Here is a 21,344-nt window from a genome sequence, read left to right as displayed (position 1 = left end):
GCTCTTACTTTGAAATGCAACATTGAACTGTCAACTGCTGTGCCACACACACATATATATACACACACACACATACGCAATTCCCCCTCTGCGTTTCTGGCTTTTTTCCTCTGTGCATTTGGCATGCAATTTCCAAATGCAAATGCAGAACTAAGTGAGGCCTACGAACAGGCGGCGCTCTAGTTGAGTTTTGGTTTTTAAATCTTTGCATCTTTTCAAGTTGCAAGTTTCAAGTTGCATTGTGCATGTTTGTTTGTTGATGTTGGTATCTCTCTTTCATCCTGGGTACTGTGTGTGGGCTTAGTTTGGGGCAAGTTTAATGGCGGCTATAACCCAGAAATTGCATGAATACTGAAGTGCTCCTATCTCTGTCTCCCTACTTGTCCCCACATACCCCTCTCCCGCCATCGCCTTCCGACAACACTCCAGACACACATTCTGTTTGGTTCCGTTGCAAGTCCAGTTACAGTACCCGACTTGGCCTCGTACATAAATCATCATTGCTTTTGAGCTTGCGTCGTGTCCTCGACGCTGAAGCTGTCCTCGTCCCAAACACACACACACACACATTTATATATATATATATAGAGATGGATATATTTATACACACACAGAAACACGCACAAACTTCGCTTTGCGTCCTTGCCACTTCTCTCGTCCTGTTGCTGCCGCCGCCGCCTCGTTTTGGCTTTTTCATTGCAATGCCTTTTGTTTTTTTCGCTTCAAGTAGCAGTTTCTTTTTGGCGCACCCCAAGCTCTCCACCCCTTCCCCCCTCGTTGTCGTCTGCATGCCTTTCTTGGCTGGTTACTTCCACCTCCATCGGCCCCCAGTCCCCAGTTTTGGAGTGTCCTTTGAAGTTTTGTTTATGTGTGTGCCCGCCCGGCACGGTCGCTTGGCTGCTGATATTTTATAGCCTCATTGGCGGCAGTTTCGCATCGGATTTGGCTGCTTTAATTGAGCGTGCAAGCAGAGCCGGAGGAATGTGGCAAATATTCCAGATAAGGCAGAAACACAAGAATATACAAACATACCAACCCAATCACATACGTATATACAAAGGCTACACTTACACTTATGTGTATATAAAAGGGCAGATTACTTATAATAAATAAAGCAAAAACTACCTCATATTTATTGCGAGCATGTAGTACTAATCGATAATAATCGATTACCTACAAAGTTGGGAACAAAATGAATAGCTTTCCTAGATAAAGACCATATTCATTATCATTATTTCTCTTCAAGATTACAATGCACTAAGTATATATATCACAACGATAAATAATGCAATAATAAACATCAATTCAATTATCAGTTGATAATTGTAATCGATATATCTGGCATTTATTCAATTAAAAGTAAATGCTCAATACATTTGCAGTTGCTATATCAACTGACCGCATAGTTCAGTTAATCAGATAAGTGAACAATATACTATAAGTTAACAGACAAAACACAGTGGGATTGTACTAATAAATATTGTTACGAAAACTGAATCAAAATATATATTAAAGAAAAATCAGTGTTCACTCCGTGAATACAAAAAGTTAAACGCTTATCGATAAATCAGTTAACATTAGTTTGCCGCGGCAAACAAATACCATACAAAAAGTTAATCGCTTATCGATAAATCAGTTATTATTAGTTGCTCATGAATAAGTACGAAAAAAGTTAATCGCTTATCGATAAATCAGTTATTATTAGTTGCCCAAGCATAAGCATGTTGCCATATCGATTACTTAGAAGTTTACACAACATTTGGGTGCCCAGTGATAATCAACTCATTTGCACATTACGACATTAAGTGAGTTGCTACACGTGCCGTATATGTAATATATATGTTTATATGCATATTTATATGTATATATATATATATATGTATGTTTTACGTGTTCAACCTGAGCATCTATTGCTTTTTGAAGTTGCCTTGGTCAAGCAAAAACTTTATTAACTACGCCCGGCGTCTATCAACGGCTTCATTATTATCAGCTTTATCATTTTCCTAATCAGTATCCCATTTCGACTTCGTTTGTCTAACTTTTCGCAGCGACATTGAAATCAAATTTTAGCTCGCCAACAAAAAAATAAATAAAGATGATGATGATGTTTGATGATGATGACAAGTCTTGCGTATATATAGAATTCCAAAAAAGTTAACCAACTTAATAATAATCCGCAAGCTGTAAGCAGCTTTGAGGTGGCGAGCACATTTTATCTGATAGTCCAACTTTTGACGCTGATTAATTTGTGAATAGCCAAAGAGCAGGACTGAGAGAGAGAGAGAGGGAGACATTCTAGGAGAGAGAGAGAGAGAGTGACATTCCCAGAGAGAGAGAGAGGGGCAAATAGATGCCTGATAAGCATTGAGTTTTGTTCGTTTTTGACCCGATAAGACGTCTTTTGGTGGTGGTTGCCTCCGTTTTTCTGCTTATCTTTCATCGCTGTGGAAATATGATTTTGTTGTCAACATTTTTGCACGTTTTGTGTGCCTACAAAGGCCCGACTGTTTATTCTGCTACGTGCTTGGCGTTCTCAAGCTTATCTCACTTGATATTGTATTGCTTTATCAATGCCTCAATTATCACAGTTCGTTTAAATTTTTAATTGAATTTGCTAGTTATTGTGATACTGACTACATATTAAACGATAAATAATGAAAATAATTCGTTCTCTCCTATATAAAACGATTAATTCACGATTTATTTAAATAATAGTTATAATACTAGAAATATAGTTATTGGCAATTTATCATCTTTGCAGCAAGAAAGGTCAAAGCTTGGCGGAGAAGGTTTCCAAGCAAACTTGCTTAAATTGCTGAGTAAGAAAAAAAATTCGAATATTGTGCAAATATGTAGAAATTCAACATAAAAATGATCAGATCTCAAAGTTTAGCACTATTTTAGGCAGTGTTTTTCGCTACATTAATTCTTCTAAAGCTAGAAAATACATTTATTAGTACATTTCGAGCAAATGCGTTTTTTATAAAAGCTAATTATTATTTTATGCAATAATTTTTTTTTTACATTAAAAATTTTAAATACATATTTTTAACAGATTTCGAGCAAATCGGGCTTTAAGCGCTTTTTAGAAAGTTTAAAAACGAACTGATCTCCGATTTATATACAATTTTACATATATTAATTCTGCATTTATACTTGAAAAATTTCTTATTTCTTAATTCGAAATCAGGCTTTAAATAAATGGTTCTCTATTCTGCGTATTTGGTTATGAAAAAAAAGCAAAATGAAAATAATCAGTTGCATTTTTGCTTGGCATATCTCTGTGACCCACTCTTCATAAATTTTCTCAGCTCTGTGTGAATTGCTTATTATCAACATTGATAAAAGCAATTCTTATCGTGTGCAAATATTTTGGAAATCGGCACATTTTTTAGTAATAAAAACATCTTTGTAAATCAATAGTACAATTATACCACCACCTACCTACTGATAACACATATCGCATAGCACAATTTCGAATCGATCGACTTCCCCACACTACTACAAATTATGGCAAGCAGCAGCATCGTTTGTCCCCGCCACTTCAACAAGTCTCCGTCTCCGACTCCGATTCCGTATGCTGTCAAACCAATTTGCCTGAAAACCTTCATTTCTTTTGCTGCTGCTAACCCACTGTCGATAGCATCTAGAATCTCTCACACACACACATACACACACACACACATACACACACACACACATACACACACACACACAACCCACTGGCATAAGCCACAACCAAAAAGTTGAACACATTTTCATTTCTTTTCAATGCCCGCTCACAAATAATACTGGCCGAGGATGGGGAAACGAGGCAAGTCGAGTCGAGGCGGGGCAGAGTATAACAAAGTTAGAGCCACTCTCACACAACGGTTGATGAGAAGAGAGTGGGGAGTACGACGAGTACGTCACGTAATTTAATAAAATGCCAAAGTCCTCAACTGCACCTTGCAAGCCAGACAGATAGACACACAGACAAATAGACAGAGCGACGGCGAGACAGAAGAGAGTAAAAAACGTGAGAGGAGAAGTGCCGTCAACAACAAACTCACGGTTCACTTGACGCCCCCACGACGCGTCTGCGCTGCCCACAAGCATGTTCTCAGCTATCTACGTGTGTGTGTGTCTATGTGTGTATGTGTTTGTTGGAAATGGAATTGGAATAGAAGAAAATGTGCACATGTATGAAATGAAATGAATGTTTGTCCGTGCGTAGCCATCAACTGATTTGTAGTAGAGAGTTGCCAAAAATGTGGTGAATTATGTGTGTAGTGTTGTATTTTGTATTCAAAAACGGAAACAGGAACATCTCCTGCAAGTTTGATCAAATTGTTTGAGTGTTGATGAATATTAGCTACAGAAAACGCATAAGCAGCTGCAGTTACAGTTATCGTCGACATACAATAAACTTTATCAACTTCCGTTTTATATTTAATTTTTGCATAATTTCTTGTTTTATATGTATTGCATAAAATATATAAATATTTATAAGTCATCATTTCGTGAACGACTCGCAATATGGCAAACTTAAGAAATAATGTCTTATCGGGTCAAAAACGGACAAAGCTCATTGCTTATCAGGCATCTATTCGCCCCTCTCTCTCTCTCTCTCTCTCATATATATAAACCTTATATAAATATTTATATGAATCGATATATATTGCATTTATCGATAGTTTCGTAAGTTATTCGAGGCATTCAAATGTATACAATATACAGTAAAATTCGCCATTTAAAACAATGCTTATATCTATTATTCCACTCTATATATCATTTATTTCCATTTTCATCAACAAAGAAGAGGACAAATGTGTCACGTATCCAATCGTATTTTCACAAATATACAGATTTTTCAACCAAATACAATCGCACACAAAGTGATGTTGTTTGGTAACATTTAGAAAAAGAAAAAATAGTTGCTCTGCGACATTTTTGGTAGGATTAGCAAAATTCCACCACGAAAAGCGATTCCACTTTTGGGTCACGTGCAATTTGCTTTTTTTTATGTGTTGTTGCAGCCAGGATTACGTTTGTTATCAACTTGCCCACTATTGTTGGGGTAACATGACAACAACAAAAAAAATACGGATTTATTTTGACTTTTGGTGCACTTTAAAAGTGTGGAACATCATGTTCTATTTTGCATTAATAAAATCAATATTTTGATCACTGAAGCTTTTGCATATTTATCTTTGGGTATCTTCAACATTATTTACTATTCGATTACAATTTAAGAGCAACGCTGAAATTTGAGCTGGTCTTTTATCGAGTCGCAAGTCAAACATTCCTCACGCAACTGTTTTGTTCGTTGGGCTTCTGTTTTTCTCTTCTTTATTTCGTTTGCATTTAATGGCTGCCCCTCCATCTTCCTATTACTGCAGTTTCATTTTGCAACTCCCCACCCAATTCTTGCTTTATGACTCTCATTCTTACACACACGCACACACACACACAGTAGCAGCAGCAGCAGCAGCAGCAAACATGCTGATTAACACTTCATTTTGCATGCAAAACTTCAATCACTGACAACAACAGCAACAACAACAACAAAAACGACGACAATATGAAAATCGTGTCGATGCATGTGCGCCATGAATGTGAACGCATGGAAAGAGAGAGAGAGAGAGAGTGAGTAAGACGAGGGCAGCAAACAAAAAGCAAAACTTAAACCCAACCCAAGCCACCCACCACAGGTCCGACGAGGAGCACACACAAAACATTGACGCCGTCCATCCGTCCGTCCGTCCGTTGACGCCAGCCAGACCATTCGAAGTGCTTTTTTTGTATTCGTTCTCACGTTTTATACCCTATCTGAACCCATTGGGTAAAAAAAAAGTGTATAATAGCTGTGTGCAAATCTATGTGTAACAGGCAGAAGGAAGCATAATAAGATCTGATAATATTCTTGATCAGCATCAACAGTCGAGTCAGCATGAATGAGATGCTTTTTGAAGGGATATAAGCCAATAAACATGGAATATATTTAACAGTTCCGTTCAGTTCAGGGTATATCGTAGTTGAGCATACTTAACTACGACATTCCTACTTGTTAACTTTACGCTTTACTTCCATGATCAGCCCTTGTTCGTGTGTGTGTGTGCGTGTTTTATATGTGTATATATGATGTGTATTGGTTTTTATTTAGTTTTAAACGTTTTCACATGTTTTTTACAATATGCGCATTAGTTTTAATGGCAATGGCCAACATAAAAATACTATAAACGTCATTCCTTTGTAACCCACTGTTGCTGCTGCTGCTGCATTTTCTTGTTGCTCTAGCTGTAAAGTTTTTTACTCGCTTTTTTTAAGTAATTATAGCTAATGGGTAAGACGTGTTTTTTTTATTTGTTAAGCAGTGGAAACGATAACTGAAGACCCTATGGAAGTCGATGGAAAGACAAGAAAATGGCATTTTGTCACTTTACATATCAATGCCTCTACAGAAACATATTATCGGCTAATATTATTCGATTCATCCTTTGCGATTTAGAATTTATTATTTTCTGATAACTAACATTTTGTGTATTGCTTGATGGTTACCGCTTGTTAATAACTAATCGTTGATGGCATATCGAATGACATTATTCGATCATTCGTTTTGCTTTGCATTGTATTTCTTTTAGTGAAAAGTAAAGTAAAAGTAAAAGAGAACTGTAAATGTCCTTGTCACATCTCTTTTACTGTTAACATTGGATTTCATGAATGCAAATTCTTTTTAATTCAATGGCAAATGAAATCCCAGAAAATCCAGCAAAAGCAAAGGCGGCAAACAAAAAAGAAAAATAAGTTTAGCAGCGCACACATGTTGTTGTTATTATTATTATTGTCATTATTATTGCTGTTGTTGCTGCCGGCGGTTGTTTTATAAATAAACGGCAACAAGCTGCTCGCAGCTCAAGCGACAACAAAAATAGACAACGAAGGCAACTGCTACAAAGAGAGCGTAGCAGAGAGGGAGAGAGTGAAAGAGAGAGTGCGCTTAACAGCACGCAACCAGAAGCAGCAGCATGATACTCTATGGGGACAGAGCGAGAGAAAACGATGCTGCCAGCAGCTGCTGTTGCTGCTGACTTTATCATCTCTATCTCTATCTCTATCTCTATCTCTCTCTCTCTCTCTTTCTCTTTCTGAGCGAGCATCATTAATTTTAAGCAATTCGCATTTAATTAGATTATTCACTTGAATTTATGTATTATTGGCGTATCTGCGAAATTTGTATGTCAATTATATATATGGCGCATAGCAGCAGGTGTTTGTCGGGGAGGGGGGTTTTCCTTTGTTGCACATTTTGTGGCCACAATTTTTAAGGTCTTGTTATAATTGCCTCGTCGTTGTATGTGTGCATTTTTTTCTTAGTTATTTTTAACCTACTAAAATTGCGCGTGCCTTTTATCGGTTTATTTGTTTCTGCTTCTTCTTATATTTTGCTTATTTCTTTCAGCAAAACAGTTGTTTAGCTTTGTTGTTGTCATGCATTGCATGCATATTCATATACATATATATATATATATATATATATATATATATATATATATATATGTGAGTCTGTGTATGTGGATATATATTATTTCTTGCCTTGTGCTTTGAGCCGTTTCGCCTTGCCGCCTGATTTGTTTTGCTTGCCAATCAAGTGTTAAGCGATTTTGATGTGTCTCTTTTTCACTTGCCAACACTGCTAATTGGGCATACATTTCGCCTGCTCTTTCTTCTATTTTAGGCGACTACGAGACAAATATAACACGACATAGAAAATGGAAGTGGAATGTGTGCAAATGTAGCTATGGCAGTCCTTTGATGTACATTCTTATTTGAATCATTTTGCTTTTACGTATTAATTATTTTTTAATCGATTTTATAATTGTGGAAAGCTATTCGACTATAATCCAAAAATCGAACCAATTTGGCAATTATATTATACATAGATATCAAGTGCTGTATTGTTTATTATTGTAAACATTCACAAAAATGGATAATTACAGTTTTTCAATTTTTAATATTGTTAATTTTCTTTTGAGCTTTAATTTAATTGTAGTAAATAATAATGAAAAGAAAATAATGCAGTACAAAATATATGGAAAAAAATGTATCTTATTCTTGTCATTGTTAAAATACGTTCTTGGCATAAAGTACGTGTTTGTTTATTTATTTCACTTTTAATTTTACTATTAATTTGAACTAATCTCAAATGTCTTATTGAAATGAAAGCGTGTTCCTCAATGCATAAGAAAAGCTCATTAAATTGCTGGCAATTTAATAAATCATAACAAATTCATTATTTATTTATTTATTGTTATTTGTTGTTTAATTTATTTTCTATATTTATTTATTATTTTAATTTTCATTATGCACTGATTAATAATAACAATACAAAAATTGAATTCAATTAAATGCAACAACAAATTAATATAAAACACTTTCCACTTTCGGATTCACATTCCATGTCAGCAGCAAGTGCTTCAAGTAGTAAATGTAAACATTGCCACATTTTAATAGCAATTATACAATTCTACATGCATACAAAAATACATACATATATTTACAAATGTGTGTGTGTGTGCAACATTAGATGGACATATGCTCGTGGGAAATGGGGAATACCCCGTTGGGCAAACAGCAATCAATAAACATTACAACAACCAACAATAGCACAGAGAGCAACAAAAATGTTCGACTAAAAGCCACTCAACTAATAAAATAAACAAAAACAAGGCACAAATGCATGACAAACTGTGAATGTGCGTGTGTGTGTGTGTATGGAAAGGGAGGAGGAACAGTTTGCGTTCAACTTGCACATTTTGTTTGTGTTGTGTTTACAAAATATGCAGCCTACAGAGAGAGAGAGAGAGAGAGAGAGAGAAGTAGAGGGAGAGAGAGTGAAAGAGAGCGGGCGGCAGACCTAACAATGTAATCCACAAACAAACACATGCATACAAATTTATAAACATTCTCTCACAGACACATACACAAACACAAACACAGCAGGAAGCTCGCAATGAGCAGCGGCGTCGACGTCGACGGCAGAGTTGGACGACATATTATCGATCGTTAGGCTGAGGCAATCATCAAGAGGAAGAGAGCAAAAAAGAGAGAGCGCGCGGAAGAGCGGCGACGTGCTCAACTTAACTCACATATACATACACACACACATTTGTACTTATTTTATGTGCAAGCATTGCATACAAGATTTCAGTGAGTTGCTCTTGTTGTTGTTGCTCTTGCTGAGTAAAATGACGTATTAACACCTAATTGCGGCAAACGACGAATGAGAGAACGAAAACAGCGCAGCGCCATTTAAAACAAATGGAGAGCAATACAAATGTGTTGTTCTTTTAATTATTGTTGTTGCTGTCGGGGGCAGCGAGTGAATGACGTTGAAAAGCTTGAACAACTACAAGCAGCTTTTAGGTTGTAATGCAGCAGAGCCCCCCCTCCACCTTACCCCACGCCTCTTTAAGCGTAGCTACAAATGGCAAGCGACAACAGAAAGAGGAGAGAGAGAGAGAGAGAGCGAGAGAGAAAATATACAAAAACACGTTTTGTTTGCAGCCAAATGGAAAACGAAATCAAAAGTTTTGACAAATTGAAATTAACTCCATTTTTGATGGACTAACTTGTTTATTAGTTTTGTGTAATGTATAAACAAACAGCAAATAAAATAATAAACTGAATGAAAAGCAACAATTATCAACTTGACTGCATTTTATGCCAGAGAAGTCGTTAACTTTTAAATGTTCTCACTCATTTCAATTATAAATAAGAAAATACAAAATAAATTGTGACATTTGAATGAAAATTGAATGCGGACATTGCGTGACACATAAGCAAAGAGAAATGGAGAAAGCGCGAAGTGGAGAAAGGGGGTTGGACATGTCCAGGTGCTAGCTCAAAACTCCAGACAAGGGAGAGAAATTCAAAGGACTGCTATTTAAGGGTATTTATCACTGCTTAACAAGGCATGCCAAATGTGCATTTATTGACCAACTTTTCTTGTTCCCAGATAATTCAGGTTTTTTTTTGTACATTTCCCAGCAAATTGTTAAATTTAAATAGTTTTTAAATACGCATACGTAAATTTTAGTGAAGAAGTCGCCTAAATACTTTTTGTAGGCTGATTCCATTAACAGCATATGGCATATCTCTATGGCAATATCCATTATATATCACAAACAGTTGATATTTCAAGTAAGGCAAGCGCTTCTTTTAAAATACAATTATAATTATAATAATTTAATTTTTTTTATTACGAAAGCAAAATATAAATGAAGTCCTCTTTCTTTTGTAAATATAAATTATACTTTGAACTCAAAATCAACTGTTAACATTTCTTCGACTTTAGTAATCCGACTTGTTTTAAATAATTGTATTTCCAAAAGTCTGCTCCTCATTCGATACAATTGTAAAAGTATTTGTATCTATTGCTTGAAAGCATTAAAAGTGGACAATACTATAAAATGGCTTCTCAAGAGGAAGTTAACATTTATCTCCCTAATCCCTGACAGGCAGAAATTTGGGATCTTACATGTGACACGTTTCACACGAGAAGCAGACCGATAGATTGTGATAGATTCGGGTAGGGAAGGCTAGCGGAGGGCATGGAGAGAGAGAGAGAGAGAGAGAGAGAGGGAGAGAGAGGAGTCAAGGCGGACCACACAAGACTTCCTTTAACGTACGCTGTGGCTGTACAATCAAACACAAACACTCATTAAAAAGTCCTTCAATAAAGGCTTCAGCTTACAATATTTCAACCACGACAAATTTTATCCCTACACCGGAAATGTTTCGCAGACAGCATGAGAGAGACAGAGAGAGAGAGAGAGAGAGAGAGGAAGAGAGAGAGAGCTCACGTCCAGTTGAGCGCATTAAACAGAAAACCAAACAAACAAGTAACAACAACAACAACAAAAGCAAAAACAAAAGTAACAGCGAGCCCAAAGGCTTGTCTTCTTCCCATCTTCAGACCCACACCACACCCCCACCCCTCCTCGCAACAACACGCAGCAGCAACGCAACCCCCTCCACTACCAATATAATAATAACAGAAAACGATGCAGAAGCAGAAGCAGAAAGTAAGAAAGAAAGAAATAAGGAAGCAGCAAAACGTCAACTGGAAATAAATGGCAAATAAGTTTTTTGTTTTTATTTGCAGTCAGCAGGCACGAAGGACACTAACAAACACCCCACACCCCACAACACCCCCTCCTTTATCATTCCCCCCCTCACCAAATGCTTGCCCTGTCAGCGTAAAAGTGCAACTTATTTACTGTTTCCGCGTCGTCGTCGTCGTCGTCGTCTTCTTCTTCTTCTTCTGCGTCTTAGTCCTTTGTCGAGGTCTGCCTGGGCAATAGATGATAGACACCCAAGGAGCAACTGGCAACTGCAAGGAGGGCCGACAATACTAGGAAATAGGAAAGGTCACACACAGTTAAGCTTCTATATATATAAATGTGTGTAGCCTTGATATCCCTGTTAGTTCGTCCCTGTTTCAGTGTGAGCGTTTTACAAGTGTAAACTCCTCGCACGTATCTCGATTAATTGCATAACCTCACCGTTTTATAGACGGATTATTTACACTTAATCGATTCCATTATAAGTGTCTCCGTTGCCGTTAACGGATGAGTAACAGTATTATAGCTCGATTTAAGTAAAACAAAAAACTAAAACATAAAAAAGTTATAAACACTTTTCTGTAAAAACAACACAATATATAAGCAAATAATTTAAAAATCAAAAATAATTTCATTGTAATTTTTGCTTTCTGCATTAAATTATAAAATATAAATAATATAAAACATAAATAATGAAATATCCGCTGTTTGTGATATTGATATTGATACATTGAAACAAAATTCGATAAATTTGCGTATTTTGCATCTTTTTCCTTTCATCTTTAATTCTAATTGTTTCTAAATATTCTTTTGTTTTAGTCTGATTGGGCTTTATTTTCCTGTTATTTTTCCGATCTATGCAACAAATTTTGCACCAATTTTTGCATGGATTTGTAATTAAATACTTTCAGAAATTTTAGAATTGTTTTTATTTCATTTTTTAAACTAAATATTCGATTTGATTTTTAATTTTAATAAATAAAATTAATTTTCACGTTTGGCATTAAATAAATCCATACAATACCAATTAGAAGATAACTCAACAACATATATACCCTTAGTCCGCTCTTATTTACAGAGTATTAAAACCAAACGCCAAACAGCAACAGAAAAGGACCTGGCTGCAATTTCAGTTACAGTTGCAGTTTCCAGTTATTATTGTCGTTGTTGTTGTTGACTTAAAGTGGCGCAAACACATGTGTGTGTGTGTGTGTGTGTGTGTGTGTGTCTGTGTGTGAAATGCGAGAGGCGACAGCATTGCCACTTGCCACACGCCACACACACACACACAGTTAGTGCAGGCAGCGGGGAAATGAGAATGGGAAAGACACATCGCCAAGGCAACAAAAACAAATGTGTCGTTTGTCCCGCCCCCGTGTCCTTCAGTTAAAACTGCAACTGACTGATGGGCGTGGCAGAAGCGGACAATAGCATGCAACAGTTAATCATTTATGTATACGTTTGTGGCAAGGTGTGAAAAGGTCGTCGAGTACTTGGAAATTATATAAAAGTGCCGACCAGAGCAGAGAAGAGCACAGCGCATCAGACAAACAACACCTTGACGAAAGGAGCTTCGAGAAAGGGTATTAGCAAAAGCAGGTCGAGGTTCCCAGTTTCTCGGAAATTGGTCAGCATTGTGTGCCATGAGTAAAGATGTAACACAGCTCAGGAGGCGCCACAGCTGATGCCCATTTTAAATATTTACTTTGACCATTCAACTTGTTAGAAAATTGAAGAGGCAACTGTTTGATGGCTATTTAAAATCTTACTTTTTACAGTTGAGTTTTTATTATTTACTTTTTTCACAAAATTGTCAAAATTATTATACACTTTTAGTAAACGCATCAGGAAATCAAGCAAAATTCAAACCATATCCCTAAAACTACAAGTTCTCAACTGATAAACATTGGGCTTTCTGAAAATACGAAATGCGAAAATATTTATCTACTAAAAAGTTGAAAGCTTCTTAATAAATACCCCTAAATCAATATTATCAATAAGCATATTAATTTTTACTTAATGAGTTCAATTTGTATTGAATACACTTTAAATATTTGTTCAATTTGAAAATGTTGAAAATTATTTCACTTAATTCATCGATAATTGAATTACTTTTCTCAAATATATATATATATATTGAACTTTAATATAAATAATATGTGTATTGCTTTTATAATAACCATATATTAATGTGAATCACATTTGCTGATATTTACAAGAAGAAAACTAAATTCTATACTGAATTGCTGGCAGCCAATTAAATATGCAAAATGAATAATTAACTCGAATTATATGAACTATGTCGTCTGGCACACACATATATAATTCGATTCTTATAGAAGGGCAAGTCCGTGCTCCACTTTGGATGGCACATCAAACTGAATTCATGATTCATGTGCAATTTCTTGTTCAAATAATTCAAGTGGCCCAAAACGAAAATCCCCATTTGGGCCAAGACCAATGGCATACCAATCAAATAGAAACTAAACCCAAATACACCCAGCGCCCAGCCCCCAGTTCCCCACCCTTCCATCATAACCACTTGGCACACACTTAAACTACTATCGACCTACACACACCTAATTGATATGCCGCACGTAAAGTCAACAATCAAAAGGCACGCCAACTAAATAGCAGTGGTGGGAGGAAGAGGGGAACAAAGGGTATATATTATATATAGGGTTATACCCCGAACCATCCCCATCCCCATCCCAATCTCTTCCTTAAGGAGTCCTTGGCCACAGGTCATAAGGCAACAGACACCACCCTGGGGATTTTGATGTTTTTATGCCGAAATTATACATTTTATTATGTCATTTGACTGCTACGCAAAACTCAAAGACAATAAGAAGAAGAGTGAGCCTAAAGAAAAGAATGTTAACTTAACAGGCAGTTACCCCTCTCAACTCCCAGCACCCCGCAACCCCTTACCCACCCGTTGGCTATAAATCAGCAACATTTAGCAGAAAAAAAGGATGTAAAGGTAAAGCAGCTCAAGCTATTCAGACATACTGACTGTGCAGCAAATTGAGGCACAGTCAAGCAGCACTATGGGCGAAATGCCACCATTTTTTGTTGCTCAATAAACCCAGATCCAATTCTAAAATACGCAAAGTGTTATAAGAACTGTTTGGAAGATATTAAGGTTCCTTTTTTGCAATTATAAGTACGACAATAATTCTAAAAACAATACTAAACAGATTACAAATAATTGCAAATGCATTTCTGCTGCATTTTCTTATGTAAATTTCAATTTAATCTTGAGAACGTCCCTTTTCCATTTAAACAATTTTTCCATTACATTTCTTTTCTATTTATGATAAATTTCAATATAAATTTTTCTCGGTTGCGATTGCATCTCGGCAAATATTTGTCCATACAAAAAAAAAACTAAAATTGCTAGCTTGCTTCAATATTAAAACAGTTTCATCTTTATTAAAATGTTTCTTGATGCGTTTTCAATATGTTAACATTTTCCACTGATAGTGGTTTAAAAACACACAAAAAATATACTTTATGCCAAAAAAATACAAACTTCTACCCATTGTGGAGTGGTTGGCAATGGGGAGACAGTGTAAAGCTCTGCTGGTCGTAAGTTTTATGACTTTCGACTACAGGATATTAAGGAGATCAGAACACTAGGACACTAGCCTGCTTTTCTTTGACTCTGTCTGTGTGTGTGTAAGTGTGTGGGTGCAATCAGGCTACATACAGTAATTTTCATTCCTTTTCAAATTGCAAAAAGATTTTCTCTTTGACACCCTGTAGAAATGTTTCAAAAAGCGTGTTGTTGAAACTTTTAATGTTTGTTTGAAGAAATAAAAAAATAAAATAATATTTTGTTTGTTTTTCTCTCATTTTGCTAAGATTATTATTATTATTATATAATTATTGTATACATTTTAAACATAATGATTTTATTATTTAGTATTTTTGTGGTCATTTTAATTATTGTGTTTTATATAAAAATGTATTTTTAATGATATGTTCAGCAGGGATTTAAAGAACGAAAAGTATGTGAAATAATTTTCAAATAAAGAAAACACAAAGTTTAAAATTTATTGAAATGAATATGAATATTGCAGGGTATCCTTTTGTTAATCATGATCAGCCTGAGTACGCTTGGTTTTTGTTTTATTATTTTGATTTTTGTGCGAAAAAGGATTTGGCACATGGCGAAGGGACAAACCGCCATGACAGATGTTTTTTTTTCTCCAGCAGCAGCCACTTGAGGGATGCAAGCGAAAGAGCGAAAGCGAAGCATGACAACGAGAAAGGCAGTTATAAAGAGACAGAACGATAGAGAGAGTGCCAGAGAGAGAGAGAGAGAGAGAGGTAGAATTCGAGAGAGAAAGAGAATACGCATACGTATTTTTGGGCTGCCAAATTGTTTTATGTGTCCATCGATAAAGTAAATCACTTCCCTTAACATTTATTTCGTTTTCTGTTTTCTTGTTGCTGTTGTTCTTGTTGATGATGTTGTTGTCGTTGTTGTTGTTGTTGCTGTGGGGTTCTCCTTTTGCAAATAATTTGCTGCGTATTTTTACAAGGGTTCGCCTTTGTGTTTGACTTGTTCGCCTTTTGTATGCTTAATAAATATGTATACATACAATGAATACACACATATTGGCAAATATCTGCCCGTTGCTTAATGATTGGAGATTGGAGCGGGGCGACAGTTGTTAAGCACTTGTATTTTGGGGTAAGTTGCATTATTATCTTTGAGTAAGAGAAAGGTAATTAATCTTTTTTCTTAACAACAAATAATCAAAATCACAGTAGCAACAACAATCGTATTCTGAACCAGTTGAAATTGCGTTAAAATTGCGTAATGCAGTTATGCAAAAGTATTCAGCAGCAAAGAGTATTAATTTATGTCAAGAAACAGTAGCGTTGAGTCCAATTGTTCAAACTACCTACTGGCAGAGCATATATATAATTATATATTTTAGATTAGAATAATCTAGATTGTAGAATAATTTCATTAAAATCGATTACAATCGATTCAAGCTATCGATATCACTCGACTAGAGCATTCTTCTTTGTTTTATATTAACATATTAAATATATAACTAAAATAAATTGCAGGTTTCACACCTATTCTTTAACTCTGAAGACAAGTGGATGAGGTGAGTAATTTAATTATTATAATCTGATTGATATTCTTCTGGGTTTCCCCCTAAATGTTGAACCATTTTACATTTAAATACCACCAGATATATTGTATTTTACATTTTATATAATTTATTAAATATTACATTTTATTTTTAATTTTCCAAAATAATTTATTTGATTTGAATCTTTTAAGTTTGTAAACGGAATTTAGTCGACATTAAATACATCAATAATAAAGGGTTTCCAACCCAATCTGACTTTGACAAGTTAAGTTAAGTTATTAGGAAGTCAATCCTTGAGAAAGTGCGCATAATAAATAAGAAAAAACGGCACTTGCACTCACTTAACTATTCATAACTAAGACACACACACACACACACAGAGTGGAGCACACCACCAAAAGCACCGACGAATTTAAATAATTCCAGGAAAGAAAATCGCAAAAAAAGGATGCAGAGAATAAGTTAGAGCAATTTGAAGTGCGAAGCGGAAAAACCACAAAAACCCAGAAGCTTACATTCTCGTGCAGCTGTGTGTGTGTGTGTGTTTGTCTAATATTGCAGCACATGCCAAGCGCTAAAGGCAGGCGACACCGTGTGGCATGTGGCATGGCGCGCAAGCGAGGGGATTGCGGCTCACAAATTACAATTTTGGAGATATGAAAATTTTATAAGCATGGTTTCAGTGTTTGTGTGTAGAGATCACCAACACAATATTAATAAATCAAATGAATTGTGCTTGAAACTAGAGAAAATTCACATCAATTCTCTATATATTTCTTAATGATATAGAAGAAGAGCAATCGATTCATTATTAAATCAATATTATATCTAATTAATTCCGAATTTAAAAACGAAAATAAAGTATAAATACAAAGTTAAAAGGATTAAAGAAAATATAAGTCTGTTTTTTTTTGCAATATCGAATTACTTTAAATATATGAAAATATTACTCTAATAAATATTTCAAGTATTCTTTAGTATGTAATCAACGCTTAAATAAATACCATGAAAAAATTCGGGTAATTAATTTATTAGCTAGTTTTAGATATTAAATAAATCTATAAAATTAGTTGAGAACAATATAAAATTGTTGTTAGGTTCATTGTAGCTATAAAATTTATTGACTTCACTGCTCTGACAGATTGTAAATAAAGATTATATAAAACGTTGTGCCATTTTTTATGCTTTCAGGCTATAATAAAGTAATCGAGTGCTGCAGCACAGTCTCTATTTATTTAACTATTTTTATTTATTTAGCAATAACTCCTCAGGTATGACAGGCAATGAGATTAATATTTAAAATGATGGAATGCATGCACATCTCAATTGTGCTTGTGAATAAGTTTTACCAATAAGAATTATATGTATATAGAAAAACATAATAAACTTTTATGTTTCCCAATTAGTTTGTCCAAGATTAGCTTTCTTTCTTTACCTTATTCTCTCTTAAAGTCTTGCTCATTAAGATTTTATTGTTGTATTCTGAGAAACATATGTGCACATGTAAGTATATAATATTTATATATATATATATATATATATATATATATATATGATATTATGCAATTGCTTTATCTGCTGCTTGTGTGTTTCTACTGCGACATTACAACCACACCCACATATATATATAAAGATCCGGAAATTCAGACATATTCACATCCAAGTTGCAAGGCAAAACTTTTCTCATTTCTGCGTATTGCCTGCCCCACCCCCTGCCCCGCTACCCATTTTGCTTTTCATATCTATTCCTTTTGCCCTTTTTTTTTATTTCTTCTACTGTCAATGAGTTGCGGCGACCACTAAAATGTATAATTGAAAATTCTACGCCCACATTACGACTTAAGAAGTAAACGAAACGAGGGGAGGGGCTTGTTGGGGGGGAAGACAACCACCGAAAATGGTCCCCAGTTGCTTTTAGCGCCAGGCAATAAACAGAGCGAAAGCAACAGACACACTAGAAGAAGATAACAGCTGCAGCGAGAGCGAGCGAGTGAGTGAGAGACGGGCAGGGGGGGAGGGGAGAGAGTGCTGCCAAGTTTGCGGTTTTCTTGAATGCCGTTTTACTTTTTATCCCCCCAGTTCCACCCTGAGCTCTATTTAGTGCCCACCTTGACCAAAGTAGAAGAATGTAAGTTTTTTTTTTCTCTCGTTTTCATTTCCTTTTTTTCATACTTATGTACATAGTTTTTTTTGTTGTTTTTTTTTTCATCTTTTTTTTTTGTCGGCGTCGCCACGCACTGTTTCGCCTGCTGCTGAATCTTCTTCTTCTTCGGCTGCTTTTTCTGCTTCTTCTTCATGTTGCAAGCATTGTGTGCACTTTTCGCTGCAATTTGTCGAAAAGTTTTTACGGGTGCGCGTAAAGTTTAACCATAACAGATTTCTTTTGCCGACTGTTTGTTGGGAACGCATCCATTCCATGCAACACCCACACACGCCCCAGCAAGCCCCTCCAACCACCGCCAGTTAGTAACGGTACAAAAAAACTGCATACCTAATTTAACGAACTAAATCCGTTTTATTCGACAATATTTGCATTTTTTGTAGCGGAACCGAATCAAAATACGATTTTATTATTTATTTCCACTCAGGTTAAAACTCGTTATTGTTTATGATTTAAATATATATATTAGTTTTAATTAAAGTTGTAGTATTTTAAAAAATTGGCATTCAATTTAAGTTTGTTGGATCAGCTATGGTCTTAGGAAGTGGTTTAGGTAAACCACAACCCCTTACAATGATTAATTACAGCAGAGAACAACGACAAAGAGAGAGAGAGAGGGAGAGTGGAGAGAGAACGAGATTTTGTGACCGTTTGGTTTTATACGATCAAAACGATCATTATCATCATGAGGCATACAAATATATTCATGATTTAGTTATATTAAACAAATCTAAAATATTCGAGTCAGAGAGAATTATTTATTAGCGTTTCTCACAGCTTGAAGGCTAAGGCACGCGACGAAAAGAGATGGCGACATTTTGTCTCGCTGTCTCGTAATGCTTTATGCACATGGGGCGACATAAAGCATCAATCATCAAACTTTAAGGTTTTGCCGTACCGAAAATTCAACATCATTTCCGCATTAGGCGGGGTTGTTCTTACTACGGTCAGCATTTTCTTCGAAATATAAACAAATTTAAATTATAATTTAAAAATGGACGACAATCAAGTACATAAGTATAAAATATTATTGTATTTTGAATGAAGTCGCATTGACTGTTCTTTGAATTTCAAAAACCACAAAATGTAATTGCATCTAGCGAAAAAGGAGGTTTTCAAACAAGTCATTAAATCTCTTAAATTTCTGACAATGTGATTATTAGATTTACTCTGCGTATCTCTTCTAATTAACGATTAGCAACTAAAACATTTAACTCTTCCTTAAAAATTAAGAACTCGATGCCTGATCAAGCTTTTGCACTTATTTATTTAATAAATTCGATAATTCGAGTTGATTCCATTATGAAAATATGTCTCTTCTATTTGTAAGTTGTAAATGTTTAATTATAGTATTATATATTTAATATAATATATAATAATATTGACAATTGAAATTGAGAATTTTACTCACCGTGGTTTCGTTAGTTTTTTCATATCCATGTCCCGCTGGTGTTGTTGTTGTTGTTGAGATTGGTGTTGCTCCTAATGCCCCTACATGAGTGCCTCAGTGGGGTTTTTGTGGGGTGAGGGGAGGGTGGGGTATTGTGTAGAGGGGGACTAATCCAAATGTTAATGCGTGGAAGCAACAACAACTCCTGAGAATTTGAGAAGAACTGCGACGACAAATTGCGCCGAGTTGCTCCCGTTAACTTTAGACCGTTGTTGTTGGTGTTTTTGTTGTTGTTCTTCTTCTTCTTGTAGTTGTTGTGCTGCTGATGCTGCTGCTGTTGCGGGGAAGGAGCTAAGGCTGACGTTAGCTGTTGGGCACCGCATTAGTTGTTCTTCTTCTTGTTGTTGTTGTTTAATGTTGGCAGGTTGCTGGCTTAGTTGTTGTTGTTGTTGTTTTTGTTGATTTTGTAGTTGTTGTTTCGTTAACATTTAACAATTTCGATTTTTATATAATTTTTTATTTGTAATTATTATTAATTTTTATTTATGAGTAATATTGCTCGATTTTCTATGTTGATTGAGGTTTTTGTTGTATATATATATACATATACATATATATATATGGATATATATATATAGGTATTTTACATTTTTATTGGAATTTTTGTGTGTTATTGGTGTTGCTGTTGTTGTAGCTTAAGCACTTGGGCGCATATAAAAAAAAAATGGTTTTTCTTTTCTTTTTTCTTTTAATTTGCACTTTTTATATATAAAATTTTATTTATTTTCTTTCTCCATTTTTTAAAGTAAATTTTCTAAAGTAATTGCGTTGATTTTATTTTTTGTAAGCAAGCTGATAATTTATTTTTATATATTTGTTTTCTTCGTTGTTATAAGAAATGTATGCATGTATATTTGTATGTATAAATATACATATATACATATATATATATATATATGTGTATATATATATTTATATAGTTAATGTATATTCTAATAATATTTTAATGATTTGATTGCATCGTTAGAATTAACGCCCTTTTAAACTAATTAGCCGAATTTCGTTGGCTGCTGCTTCTTCTTATTTTTTGTTATGCATGTATATATAACGGTATATTGTATATATATAACTATTGGAAGGCGTATTTGTATAGGCTTTATGAAGTTGTCGATTCATAAATGTTATGCGTTTGTTATTTTCTTTGTTAAAGCTAATGGCTACGAATTTAAATGTGTTTTTTCTTTCTTTATCTTTTAATTTTAATTTTGCTCGGTATTACTTTTATTTGTTGTAAGTTATTTATTTATTGCTTTTTGTTGAGGCGATTTAAGTTTTTATTTATTTTTTGGGGCTGTAAATTTAAATTTATAGTTATATTAAATACACCAATAATTAAAAGTGTGCCCAGCTTATCAAAAGTTCGTCAAACCGAAATTGAACAAAAAAAAAATCACAGAACAACAACAACAATAACAATACCCAAGGACAATGATCTCTATCACACTCAAACTCTATTTTTGCTCTCTCTATCTCTCTCTCTGTTTCGCTTTTCTCTCAACAGCTGTTAAGCA

Source organism: Drosophila grimshawi, unplaced genomic scaffold (genome assembly GCF_018153295.1).
Source record: "Drosophila grimshawi isolate 15287-2541.00 unplaced genomic scaffold, ASM1815329v1 contig_1377, whole genome shotgun sequence".
Taxonomy (NCBI): domain Eukaryota; kingdom Metazoa; phylum Arthropoda; class Insecta; order Diptera; family Drosophilidae; genus Drosophila; species Drosophila grimshawi.
Note: the sequence above shows the minus strand (reverse complement) of the source record.